Source organism: Cygnus olor, chromosome Z, assembly GCF_009769625.2.
Source record: "Cygnus olor isolate bCygOlo1 chromosome Z, bCygOlo1.pri.v2, whole genome shotgun sequence".
Lineage (NCBI taxonomy): Eukaryota > Metazoa > Chordata > Aves > Anseriformes > Anatidae > Cygnus > Cygnus olor.
The window spans coordinates 60557087-60571490 of NC_049198.1; positions in this window are offsets into that span (position 1 = coordinate 60557087).

Consider the following 14404-nt stretch of genomic DNA (forward strand, 5'->3'; position numbering starts at 1 on the left):
TTGTGAGTGCCAGCAAGGAAATACTGCCCTTACATACATTATTCAGGAGAAGCACACATTTTCCTGGGGAGCTTCCAACTCTCAAGTCTTCTGGAAATTCTTCATATCGAACTGAGGTATTTACGCAAACATCTTTCAATAATGTAGCCCTCAGATTTAATTTAGTTTGTTCATTCTGAAGCACATAAGAACATAAATTGCTTAATTTAGTTTGAGGTAATACTAAATAATTGCTTGCTGTCAGTCGATATTAAAAAAGGGAAAATATTAATTCCAACTACGTGTCCTTTGGGAGGGTTCTTGTATTTACACGCACATACATATATATATATATATATATATATATATTCTTTCATTTAACCAAGATGTTAACAAATTAATTTCTAGAATGTAACCAAGAAGTGCCATACTTCCTATTACTTTGTGCCGGGCCATTCTTGTCACTTCACATTACAATGACTGCACTTAGAAGCTTTGTTAGTGGAAATGTGACAACACGACCTGGAAATATTTCAACTCTTTTTATAGATCAATTGCTTTTTGTGCCTGGTCTGATACCAAGATTGTTGCTACCAAGGCCACCTTCCTCTAGGTTAAAACAAGTCCTCACCGTTCATTTCCACATGAACACGGATTGGTGAATTTCAACCTGAAAAGTGAAACCTTTAGTTTCTTTTCAGATCTCACCTTGCTTGAAGTTTAAGAAATTCTTGGGGAAAGATTCTACAATGCAATGTTTTATGCAATCAAACTAGAAATTAATCAAATAATTCCCTAGAATACTTTTTTTTTTAAGGAAATGAATCAGACTGCTGAGAAGTGAATCTGCAAGTGGAAACTCCTCCATGTTACAGAGTTACAGAGAAATCAGAACAAACAGTGAAGGACTGACCCCAAACACGCACGAGTTTCTTTCTATTTTACTTTTAGCTTCCCTTTCTGTAACTCCCTTGCACACACATTACACAAGAGCAGCAACCAGATTCACCCTCCGGCAGCACTCCACATTTAAAACAACTGGTATCTGATTGTCAGAATTGTTAATAATATACAAAATAATATATAATATGGTGATAGATGGTGATATATAGGAAAATATATATAATAGTATCTCCACTACATGTGGGCAGTCACATCTGGTGATACTGGAATGGAGCTCAGCCTGCTCCGAGAGGCAGTAGGGGCCCCACAGCAGCAAATGGAGGAGAAACCATGAGCAGCACAGTGTCACCACCACCACCACCACCACCACCACCAGGTACCTCTGGTGGGGCACAACAGGCAAGTACACAGCCTGGCCCCTGGGCTGCTCCACCACAGTCCCACAGTGGACCTGCTTATGACTCCTGTTTATGAAGAATGCTGATCCCAAGTATTATTAAGCCCTCAGCACTATTAAGCAAATAAGGAAAAAACATCAAGAGTAAGAAAAATGAACCCTAGCACTTTTTTAACCACTAATATCTTCAAAGTTGTTTTTTTTTTTTTTTTTTTTTTTTTGGGGGGGTTCATCATTCTCAAGGATCTCCTCTGTTCCCTCTGTCCAGTCTGCAATGGTCAGGCTCCGCTTGCACAGCTGTTGAACAACTTGAGCTCCCACTACCTTCTTCTGAGTGCTTCACCTTTCCAGACTTGGGGTGCATGGATGGAGACGCACAAAATAGGTAGATGCATTTGATATTAATGGATAACCCATTCTGCCACCTGAGTATTTCAGCACAGAAAGAGTGTCATGGCATGACCTAAAGAACCAGCCTCTCATGCTTGTGCTTCCAAAGGCTTGTAAAATTATTGGAATTTGAAAAGAGGAAAGAGAAAGGGACAGAAAACAGGAAAGGAAAAAACATCTACATGTTTGCTGCAGTTTGTTGCCCTCCTTTCCTCCTGGGGATTTTGTTAGCATCAATCTGGTTGTGACCAGACAAATGAACTGCAACAGGACCTGCAGAGATTAAATCTGAGTGGGCTGCTGGCAGCATGAAGATATTTGGTATTAACAAACGTATGGACCTGTAAACCAGAGAGCTGGGGTAAACATCATCATGGTAGGTGGGAGAGGCAGGTGACACAGCCAAGCAGCTGCGCTGTCAGGAGTTTAAATTTATCTTTGCTCCTTTATACTGTCCCACTAATGTTAGTCCCTCTCACCAAGCTGCAATTATGCTGCTGGGTGAAGAAATATATTTTAAGAAGTGGTCTTAACATCGAAGTGCATTGAAGGTGCAGATGCAAGATAAACAACAATCCATCCAACAAATTCATCCTTCAGGAGTAGTCTTGTAAAAGTTCTTTGTCCATTCCCATTAATGTCTGATCTTAACCTCTTTTGAAATCAGTGTTTCTTGGAAATGAAGCAGGCATTGCTTCCTCTCGAGTATTTGGCCAAGGTCACATTAGCTTCGCATCACGCACAGTCTGTGCTGGGGCACACGTCCTGCTCTTGTTCAGGAGGAGAAGGGAGCATCAAGGAAATCTTTCCCTTTCAAACATCTCCACGCTCAAGTAACTTACATTTTATCAAACGCAAACATGCTAAAACATGCTATGGCAACACTGAGGTTGTGACACAGAGGAAGTGAGGCAGAAAATTCGGTGTGAAGGATTACACACTGCTTGCTCCTCCTGCTACAAAAGAAAATGACGGTGCCGTGACCGGGCATACCGGCAGCCCAACACCCAGCCTTCCCACTTGTGCCAATGCATTTCACTGTGCTAATGCTATTTAGTGGCTCTGTAATATGTTTTTATGAGGTTTCCTAGGATGATTTTCAGTGTTATGTTTTACTTCTTCCTGTTATTCATGCAACCTGGGGCCAGCTCATACCTCAAGGTAGCTTACAACTATTAGCAAAAGAGAGATAGTCAACTCGTTTAGAACTCACACTGCTCAGTTAGATCACTTCTAGCAGTGTTTCTCAAACCTTGTACCAACAAAAATCAGGTCATGCTCTGGGCTGGCTCCAGGAAAGCCAGAGCACTGTGAGGACACTGCTTTCCCAACCATGTGGCTCCTTGCAAGGGGCAGGACCGAGCTCATGTCTCAGGAGCCTGACACCGAGCTGCCCTTCTTGTTAGCCAGTGGTATGTCCGACTGACCATCATGGTGTTAGCATGACACGGGTGAAGCTGTGACTATGTCCTCTACACCCTACCCCTCCCTACAGCAGGCCTCAGGTCCCTCCTGGGCTGGGGTCTCACTGTCAGAGTCTGGGAGGTGCTTGTTTTAGGGGACATGTCCCATAATGCTCTACAGGAGGTTGAAAAAAATAAAGTGTTTGTGTTCTTCATGACAAATAACCTGTCTGTTTCACCGAGCTGAATTTCGTGTGGCTGACTGCAGAGGTTAAGCGTGACAGATGCTGGGCTGCAGCTCCCAAAGGGAAAAGTGGGTGAGGTCTCACAGTTTATTTGGTTTTCAGCCACAGATGCATGCACCTTTATGTTTTACATGCACTCAAACTCTAAAATACCACCTGTTCTTCCCCCTCCAACTCTTTTTCAGGCAGCTTGGTTGCCTCAGATTTTCCCGACAAAAATTCGCTTTCTAGCAACTTTCAGCTAAGGGACATTTTTAAGCTTAAATGGCCACATTTGAGTACTTTTGCAACTACCAACCCATTTAGGTGATAGCCCTTGGAAGTGACACGAACATGATGGTGCACGGCCGAGCAAAGCGGCGCCGGTTGCCTGGGGACCCGTCCCCAAACAGATGCGGTCACTTGTGTATTTAAAGTGCGGCCCCTCCTGCAGAGCCCGGGGGGTTTCTGAGGCACCTGTCGCTCGCGCGTGTGAAATTTCTGCCCCGAAATGACAGGCTGGGTGCTGTGCTCGGGGCAGTTAATGCTTTTTATAAGGAAGTCGTGCAAGGCGTGTGCAGTCCTCCCTGACTCATGTCATGCTGCTGGTACGCGGATCAGACTTCAGCGTGCACATTGCCAGAGGGACTGCGGGAGCAAAAGTCCACTCCTTCCTAAACGCACAGCAGTTTATACATTTGTATTTTTCTGTCATTGATGAAGGTGAATTCTGGTTCAGCCATGGAAAGTGAAAAGGCAGAAGGGTAGAAAGGAGGCCTGACATGGGAGAGAAGCACCTGGGGCAGGATGGCACCACTGACTCCCACACAAAACATCATTTCTTGTGGTAAACGCCAAGCATTTGGCCTCCCTCACTTTCTAGGGCAGCTCAGCGGTGCTTGTGTTCCCCAGAGGATGGGTGCTGGCTAAGGCTGGGAGATGCTGGAGCACAACTACCGCCACCAGCAGCACACCACAGCCCCAAAGCACACCCCTACGTCCAGCACCACCTGCCAGACAGGCTCCACCCCAAGCGTGCCTGTGGAGCTCCTACCACGAATGTTTCGCAAGCAGAGATGAACTTGTGTCCTCAGCTATCATACCTGACTGAAGCCTGCTTTTCGTCTTAGAGTTTGAGAAACACTCCTATGCTTTCGTAAGCTCTGCCTCCTTTTCTTTTAGTTTTCAGTAATCAAAACATGAGGGAGATGATTTTTTAAGAATTAGGAGTCAGTCAACTTTTCCATATCTGTTCATATGTTTAAAGCAAGTCTTTCCTATTGACTCGAGTTACAGCTGTGAAGATACAGTTTCCGATACCAGGTACTACATGGAAGCACCCAGGAACCCAGAAATGCCAGGTGTAACCTCCTGTGAGTCCTGTGGCTGAGATCACTCCCTTTGCACCGCTCGAGTCCTGCAGCATTTGGGAGGCATCCAACTGGCTGGTCGCCTTAACCACAGGGCTGTCCTTTCACCCCTCCTGCAGCTGTCAGGCCCTTTTGCTGCACACCTTCCAGCTCCTGACAGGCAAACCACTTCCTTCAACACACAGCCCTGACTCACACACAGAATCACATCCTGTCCGGTGAACAAGGAAGGGTTTTGAGAGTAAAATAACCCGACCGTGTAATTATCAGCAGCTTGATCTGCCATGTGCACGTGGAAATGCAAAACGGGACTGCTGGCAGTCCTTGCTGAATTTTTAATTGTTTGACTTTGTCATCATATTTTCCCTTTAACTTGGCTCTTCTGCATAATTATATACACACATGTCTATCTGCGTGATGAAGCTGTTCAGAGAGACTAGAAGATGCTGGAAGGAGAAGCGTGGGATCAGAGAGGTGAGAGAAAAGGGAACTCGGAGAGCATCTGGTAGCTGAAGAGTAATTGGAGATGAGGAAGCATAAGGGAAAAATAAGAGAACTGAAGACTATCAGAAAATGCTGAGGGAGGAAACCTGCACTATGCTGCTATGTGGATCCATTAAATGAGTATGAGAATGACAAAAAAATAGAAAAGCACAAATCCAAGTAGAGAAACACAGCTCAAACAATGCACACAGCTCACAGATGATGTGTTCTTGGAGCTCACTCTGCAGAGGCTGGTGCATTGTGCCAGCCAAGACAAAAAGCAGAAATGCCACATACCACAGCCTGACTCGGGTGGAACACGCACGTAATTCTGCAATGAAGAGCACAACTGAGAAATCTTTCCCTCCAAACATTCAGCAGAGGACAAAGATAATTCTATAAGAAGCATATGCCACCCGGATTTTCAAAACCCAAGTAGATAAGCCTGAGGCAACCTGGCCTGACTTCATAGTTGGCCATGCTTTCAGCTGCAGGTTGGACAAGAGACATCCTGAGCTCCCTTCCAGCTTGGATTATCCTGGGAAAGACTACCTAATGCAACCAACAGCTAGAAAACATGCAGTGTCGCATGCATGCTTAGCATTTGGCCGAGAGTCAGACATAACATACATTTCCAGTCTCCTTGGCAGCAGTGGAGATACTTCCAGGAAGAAATTGAGCACAACCACGCTCTTAGCTATTAGCCCAGTACAACCAAGGAGTGGATGGGCTGTGATACTATAAAACGAGCTGTGCCCAAACCACTCCAATCTGTAACCTTCCAACAGGAACTAGAGTTGTCCACGAGACCATCAAAGGCAGGAATGTGCCAATGCAAGCTTAGAATACTCATGTTGCAAATATATTTTGAAAGGTTTTTATGTGCTTGAGAACACAGTCACAATTAGCTTTATCAGACATTCACTGTACTCTCTGACAACCTAGATTTTATGGGGGCCTAACATGCTAGTGCCTGCCTTCACCGATGTGATGGCATTGTTACAGCCTTGCCTGTCAACATGTAGCGTGCCAGCAGTGTACCAGTGATTTCTGTACCAGAAAGAAGCAAGCAGCACAGGTACTCTCCCGAGGGAGGTGCTACCCTCATGGCTCATGCTTCATGGTGCAAGCTGAAAGAAGCCCACAGGAGTGCTGTGGAGGGACCATGTCACCCAGATGTGGATTGTGTGGGGAACACCATCGGGATGTATCCGGTGTCCACGGCACCAAGCCAGGGACAGCAGGAAAATCAGAGTTATAATAGCGTTCTCTTAGGTTTCACTGACTTCTGGAAGCCAGTATTAGTAATCCTGACATTTCTTTGCCTTTCCTAGCAGCTTTAGCTGTCATTACTTAGGCTACATACCAGTGTGAGCTTTCACAATCGTCATCCTGGAGATGTGGCTGGAAGACAACTCACTTCTGAGTGCCGAAGCTTTGGGCTGTCTGCAAACGAGAGAGCTGTAGTTCAGCACTGTTTCACTTCCGAATGTGAACATCACAGACACAAACGTTTATGTCTTCATCTAATTTTATAAAACACAACTCTAAAATTAGGGACCAGGCAAGAGGGGTAGATGCTTGTTCTGCAAGCTTCTTATTGTTGATACACATGCTTGTAATTTGCCGTTTGAGAGGTGTGCCTTACTAGCACATGTTCTGCAGCATAAAACATAGCTAGGGACATATCTGAGTAATGGTAATTACATGCTGAAGTGTATGCTCACTAAACCACACTCTCTCCACTGCCACTTTTCACCGGGCGTGATGGAGAATTACTATGCTCTGAACTCTCTCAGACCCTGCAGACAAGCCAAAGAGATTTCTAACCTTCATTTCTGTGAAGAATTAGACAAGTTCTCAGCTGAGTAATTTTGCAAGTTTCCAGCAAACCACGCTTCCACTTCGCAGCTGGTACGATCATTCTGAGGTAAAAGACAAGGTTATTTTATCACAGTTCTCTTTTATATGTAGTTGTGTTTGCGGGGGAAGTGGAGGCTGGGATCCACAGAACTCGAGTCCGTAGGTGTTCCTCTCCAAAATGTCATATCTTTCTCAGTGTTGGAGAACACTCTTTGTTCTCTTTCCACTCAATGAACAGCCTCAGTGGCGATGTTGTGTGCACACCTGCCAGATTTCATCCAGGAGATACCTCCGCTGGGGCAGCAGGGCCACAGTACATGTGGTAGCTTGCAGTTGATTGTAAAACGCTAACAGCAGGAAAGGAAACAAAGGCTGGATTTCTTTTCCTCTAAACATTAATTTGTCACGCATTTATATAACTAAGCCAAAACAGAAAAATAGTGTCTACCTATCCATATACGCAATTGTGTCAAATGCCATTGAGCATATAAAACCCAATAATCTCATGAAATTTGTTTTCTGCTCTATGAACACCTTTGTCCAAATGCACTTTTTTTTTTTTTCCCTCTGCGGCTACCATCAAACAGCCACACAAGCAATGAAACAGTGGTGTTTTAACACTTCTGCTTCTCTTAGAGCCTTGGTTTAGCTATCTGGTATCTCTGAATTTGCCTCTTCGTGACTTTAGGTTTGCTTTGCCTCTGCTACTTCAGGCAAACGTAAAGAGATATGTTAAGAGCACACTTAATTACTCAGGAAGGTTCACAGCTCTTGCAGCAAAAAGGGTTTGCTTCCCTATTTATAAGTGCATGCCTATGCACACACTATTATTCCACATATGCACATACATACTTATGCAATGAGCTATGCACACAGATTTTGATTTAATGCAGGCGCACTTGCTGCCCTGCCTTGTTAACATCAGAGGAATGTCTTGAGCCTCTTTCAAATTGTTGTTCACAACCCGCACGCCTTCAGCCTCAGGTGCTAAGTGCTAGGGCTTCAGGACACCCTGCAGCAGTCTGCAGGGCTTAAATATTCAGGCGGGAGACAGAGAGTACAAATTCTAGGCAGGTTGTTGATTTGTAGGTCTTTCTGGCATCCTTGACTACTAAAAAATATCCCATCTCCATACCGAAGCGAATACTTCCCTGATTTGGATAACAACAGCAACATTGCCAGAACTCAGCCGTCTAATTGAACGTTTACTGAATTGTTTCCCACTGCAAGCTAACAAACACTTTCTTGGAAGAAACATCATCAGCCATCTTTCAGAGAGCATATAATAAAAGATCTGGATAATGTCTGCTACAACTTCTCTCCTAGAGGTCTTTAGCCAATTTTTACAGATAAAGGAAATGAGTTGTTCCAGCTGTCAATAGACAGGTTTCCTGAATTAAAAAAATGATGTACATTTCTTCCCACCTTCTGAAATCACTCTCTTGAACGAGGATTTATTCAGCATTTAGTAGCTGTTTAATTTTCTGATGTTGTTGTGCAATGCCTAGAACATTTTTGCCTTGGACCTTGATGAAGTATTTCCTCACTTCAGGAGTACCCTTTTGTCAGAGCAGATTGCTGAAGAGCTGACCGTGCACATACACCCTGCCTAGCAGGAGCAAGGTTTGTACGAAGACACCACAGTAATTTAGCATCAGTCATGGTAGAGATTTTAGCAATTTTTAGCACCATGTCAGAGAATGGTTCAATGACTACGCATAAAATCTTAGCTGCTAGAAAAGACACAAAACTAGATTTGTACTTGCGTGTCTTTTTTGGGGATCAAGGCTTGCTAAAATTACTGAGGTGGTATTTCAGATTTCTTTTCCAGCCTGGGAGCTTACTATATGTGAGCAGAGACAGTGATGTTCTATCTATAGTAGTTGCCTTGTGCTGCTTTTTGCCACCAGCACAGTAACGATACTTCATTTTCCCACCAAGCATTCTTCTAGCACCCTCTCACCCCAAAAATAAAACTTACTGCTGCCTGCTAAACCGCCCAGGCTTTGCAGTAGCTGCATGCCCTTTATTTGCTTTCCTTCTGGGCTGTTTCTGGCCATGTAAAACCAGCATTGCACAGTTGAAGACTAAATGGGGAAGAGCTCAAGGAATTAATAGAAAAGACGGGCACCCCACCAACTAGCCTCCATACCACCTGTGATCAGACCAGTGCGGTCAGGCACCTTGGCTGGTATTTCATATCTTATCTCCAGAGGTTGGCCCAGCTCACAGCAGGCAGCCACCTTGATCCACCCCCTGCCTCTGCAGGCCCTGTTCTGGGGAGCAGGAGCGTGGCAGCTGCTGGTGCGGGGGATGGAGGAAGGGGACTTCTGGCAGCAGCCATTGCTGTCCTGTCACTGCTGGCTGCAACAGCAAGGGCTGAGGGTGTGCTCTCGGCCTTGTCTCTTGCTCTCACTGTGGCAGGAACAAGCCCAGGCCTTTGTCTAGCTGCATGGAAGATGCACGATGTTGGGAGTGACTGCTCTGAGGAGCCGATGAACAGAGGGGATGGCAACACATCCATCCACGGAGTTCCTAATTCACTCACAGCCTCTTAAAGTCCTACTGACCATCACATCCTCCTCCTTTCAAAAGATCCCTTCTAGCCCTTTTCCCTCTCCTATTCCAAAACATAACCCCCTACCAGTTCAAGATTAGATTTTCTTTTGCCTGCTTTGCTGAGAAACCTCCGGCCAGCTCTGTGAAAACAGTGCTATTTACTCTAAGCTCACAGAGGCCTAATTATCCAGCCACAACGAAGTGAGCACTCAGTCTGGGTGTGAACAGGGTCAGGGCTCAGACAGAAGTGAATTTACTTGCTTCTCCAGTCCCACCAGCAGGTGCCTGTTGTCCCAAGACGTTGTTCTTTGTCCCAAGATGCAACCCTAGCACGCTCGGTGTTTCATTTTCTGGAATTATTTATGTCCAGCCTCCTTTTTTTTCTGTATCTTTAAACATTAAATGTTTCTTTAAACATTTCCATATTTAATTCTGGTTATTAATATGTGTTTCTCCAGTAATCACTTACAGATTTTCATAATCACCTATTTTTAAGACACTTTCTTGAGCCTGCTAGGAATTATCCCCTGTGGTAGGTGACCCTCACCTTGTTCATGGCAAGACAGAGCCAGGCAGAGCACACATGGTCAAGGCACCAGGAATGCACTTCCCAGCTTGGTGGTGTCAGCACACGCCTTGAGAGGAAACACATGCAGTGTCACATGTCTAGTGTTAGCACATATTTCCACAGCACAGGAGGGTAAAACAGGTTCATGAAGCAGCGACCTGGTGGATAAAATAGTGGGACGGAGAGACTGAGAGAATGACACATTTTTAAGGCAGCTTTTCAGAAGCCACAAAGTGCAAAATCAGCAAGTTTGTAAGTGTAGGACCTCATGTTTAATCAGAGGCAAAGTTTTACATACCTTCTGCATGGGAAGAAATCCAACATGACTGACTTTAGGACAAGATTTGCTTACAGAATCGCCACAGCTTACGCCAGCAACTGCTCTGTACGCATCCACAGCCTCACATGAGACAAAATATACCACGTGCAGCAATTTATGGAGCCCAAATCCCACATTGTGGAGGAGACCAAGCAGTGGTGTAGCAGCCTTACCTCCCTTGAAGAGCCAGGCCTGGCAAGGGCCTGCTGCTTAAGGCCTGGCAAGGGCAAAGCCTTCCCAAGTGCTCCCTTTTTCAACACAGGCTCGAGGGAGCTGCGACTGCAGCAGACAGTGAGCGGGGCCCAGGAGCCTCCCTGGAACAGGAAACAACCACGGCATGGCTAGAAAAGGGTCGCGAGGGATGGAGCAAGAGCGGAACAAGTGTTTTTGGACAGGCACCGCAGCTCAGCCTCAGCACCAGGCCTCCCTGGGCATTGCTGGCAGAGGGGACACCCGCTTTGGCCACTGGTACCAGCTGCATCGGGCGAGAAGCCACTGTTGGAAGAGCATGGCTGAGCAAAGGAAGCCCAGCAGAGCTGGGAAGCTCACCCCAGGTGTGCACAGAGCTGGGGATCTCAGCAGGACTGGGAAAAAATTTCCTGCCAGAGACACAGGACAGAGCAGACCTTAGAGGGTAACATTTCACAAGCGCCAGATCTATTTTCCCACAGAACTGCTTTCCAGCAGATTCACATTTCCGTCTCCAGTATTCATTTCGTGTAGCATTAAGCTTTTTAAAACAATAGTTACCATCTTGAAATGCAGGGTTTTGCAAGAGTGCGATTGTGCAGCCTGGCCCTGCTCATAACACGCACCAAGGTCACAGAAACCAGGAGGCGAACAAGGCCAGCACCCCTGCAGCCGAAACTGGAGTCACTGCTTCCCCCAGCCCTCCTGGCAGGCAATTACCACCTCTCAACAGAGTTAATTGCAAGCAGATTTGGCATGTAGGCAACACTGATTTGATTTAGTGAAACAACCAGTATACAGCCAGAGATGGCTCTAGAATTTCTCGTTTCGTGCATCTTAGTCTGTTTTCCTGTGTATTCTGTGCCACAAAGAAATTACAGTTAACTGTAAGGGTTCAGCATGTTGAGCGATGAGAGAGAAACTAAAAACCAGGACAATCCATTGGTCAGATGCTACCACCTTGGTGGGCAGGTGGAAGAACTGTATGATATATGACATAATAAATATGTTACGTGTCCTGACTAGCCGCTAGAGCTGCTGCTGGCTAATAAAGCATAGGATGTGATCGAGCCCTTTTTCCGTGGTTGCAAGTAATCTAACCCTAAGCAGACTGCCTCACACCTAGTAAGAGGCAAGCTCGTGCTGATCCTTCTACTTCAGCGGAAATTGCTATTTGGGTCCCTGCCTTCTGCCCAGTCTGTGGAGAAAACTACAGACAAGCATCATCTCCAAGACTGCTTTATTTCTGCTGGATGTATTAAACTGGCCCAACATGGTCAAAAATTACTGTGGAAGGACAGACACATATAGTACGGCTGTGCACCAACATCAGCCTCATTTCCCTAAGAAAGGAAGCTACAGAAACAGAAAAGAAATTTTCAGTGGTATTTTCTTAAAGCGGACTCTTCATATATGAAATTACCAAGGTCACAGTATACCGGGAGCAAAGAATCTCAAAATCAGCATCCCTGGAGCCAGATAACCCAAGCCCTGCTCCTTGCTACAGCACAAACTTCCAGAGGTCTCTTTGAGATGGCACTGAGTCTGTGCCTTAGTTTCTGCGTTTCAGTAATGGAGCAAATATGTCTTTACATCAGAATGGCAGCATTTGTACTAAGGTCAGTCCTGCTGTCAGGAGGGAAGTATCAGGGACACGTAGAGCACGGCTGATTCATTTTCCAGCAGCTAATGATGTGGTAGATCCACTTTAGCAATCAGGTACATTATCTCATTTTCATTTTCCAGCTCAAAGTGTAACGCAAATTGCGAGGTGTTACTTTGGAGAGGTAGTAACCACTTACGAGGAAGAGGGAAAAAAAAAAAGAGTGTGTGTGTCATCTTACGTTTAACACAGGAAGGGAAACAAAACTGTGGCCACATCTGAACTGGCAAGGAGCAGATCTTTAGAGCAGAGGAGTTGGTGCCAAGGACTGAGTCTATACTGCATACTTTTGGGGTAAAGGAGTGGAAAAGAGAGGAAAAAGGGTTTATTCATAACAACTTACTGTTTAGTCTCGTGAAGCGAACACCCATTAGGGGTCAGAGCCTGTTACGTAAGCTTTTGAAGAGCATCTTTCAGCTTAGTTTCATTCAAAAGGAATCCAGGTCAGGGACTGAGACAACTCTGTGATATGAACCAAAACACACCAAGCGAGGACGGTCAGGAGCCTCACTTCAAAAGCATGCTCCTAACCTGAACCATGGCATCAACGCTGGTCCCAGCATGATGTGGGATGAGCTGTTGTTCGGCTCTGAGCTTAACACGAGGCAGGTCTGAAATAAGCCATATGCACTCCTGATTTAGCGACGCACTGAGCATCTCTCTCAGAGGATGTTTTTTATTTGACAGTAGGTCCTGATTTATTTTTTTTTCCAGCTCCCTGGAAATCACACATTAAGTGTGAAGAAAGAAGAATGATAAATAAGGCTTTGTATTTCCCTTAGCAAAGCTGCATATTTCCCTTAATGAAGCCAGAAAAACAGAACAGCACTGAGTCCGATAGAACTCAATCTTACAGGTTGGCAAAAAATAAGATTTACCAGATTACAGCTAACAAAGTTGCAAGAAATTTAAAATAAATAGTAAAGTCTGGTAGCCACACGAGTGAGAAGAAAGAGAAGGAAAACAGCAATAGTCCCCGTGGATCATCCACTGAACGTTTTGCTTCACTTTTGTTAGGATAATGTTTTATGTCAAGCAAACAAGCAGAAAAGTATCTAATAAAAACTGGAACAGGACAATATGATTTTTCAAGAGAAAATTATTTTCTATGTTTACCATAAAAGAGGAAAGACTTGGGAAGTTAAATTGCATGCTCAGTTGCAAAACTTTTTTGTTTGTTTTTAGTATACATACAATATACAAGCAATGGAAGGGAAAAGGAAGAACTAAACCATTAAAAGGTTGGTTTAGTCAACTGAATTATTTCCTGTTCTTTGGTCATCCCTCATCCTTACAGTTAAGAAAGCTTGGTTCTGTGTATGTGACTTTTCTTTTTTTGCCTTATCACCTGAAGGTTAAGAGGATAATTGTATATGTATGAAGGATAAAGAAGTGCTGAAACCATTAAAGGATCAAGCATACAAAGCTGAAAATATTGAATGGGAATTAAGTTCATCAGTATTGGAAGACTGGAGTTCCAAATAGACTTCTAAAGAGAAATTTGGCAAGGAACTTACAACTTGATAAATCTTCAGGAGATGTGACTGAAGGAACCCTTTGAACTTCAGAGAAGAAACAGCATTTCTTACAGCCTCGTGAGAGACATGGTTTCCATTAACATCACAGCCTTACACTTCTGGCGGGCACTTGCAGGAGTCAGAAAGTAATTTTCTTTTCCTCCTGTGTGCATAACAACATCTTTGTCCATAACTATGTCCACTCCCATCAACTCTGTCTCCCATTTCTTTTCTGAGTGTCAGAGAGCAACAGCAAGGTAAGTTTTTTGGGGGTGGTAGTGGTGGTAAGGGATTCTTGTTTTCCACTGTGCATGGTGTATGGCCCTCTGAATATTATGTGGGAGGAAAAAAAAACAAATACATTGCTTTTGGCAGAGTAATATCCCATATGCTTGGCCTCTTTTGCCCTCTTTCTGTGCTGCTTTGTACTACGAATCTTGGTCTTTCACTGACAGCCAGCATACATTACTGACAACAAGCATTTTGTATGGGTATAGAGCTAGGGTGGCCAGCACCACTCCTAGATGAAACATTTAAGATCATCTGCAACTGCAGAGGGATGAATAACAATATGAAT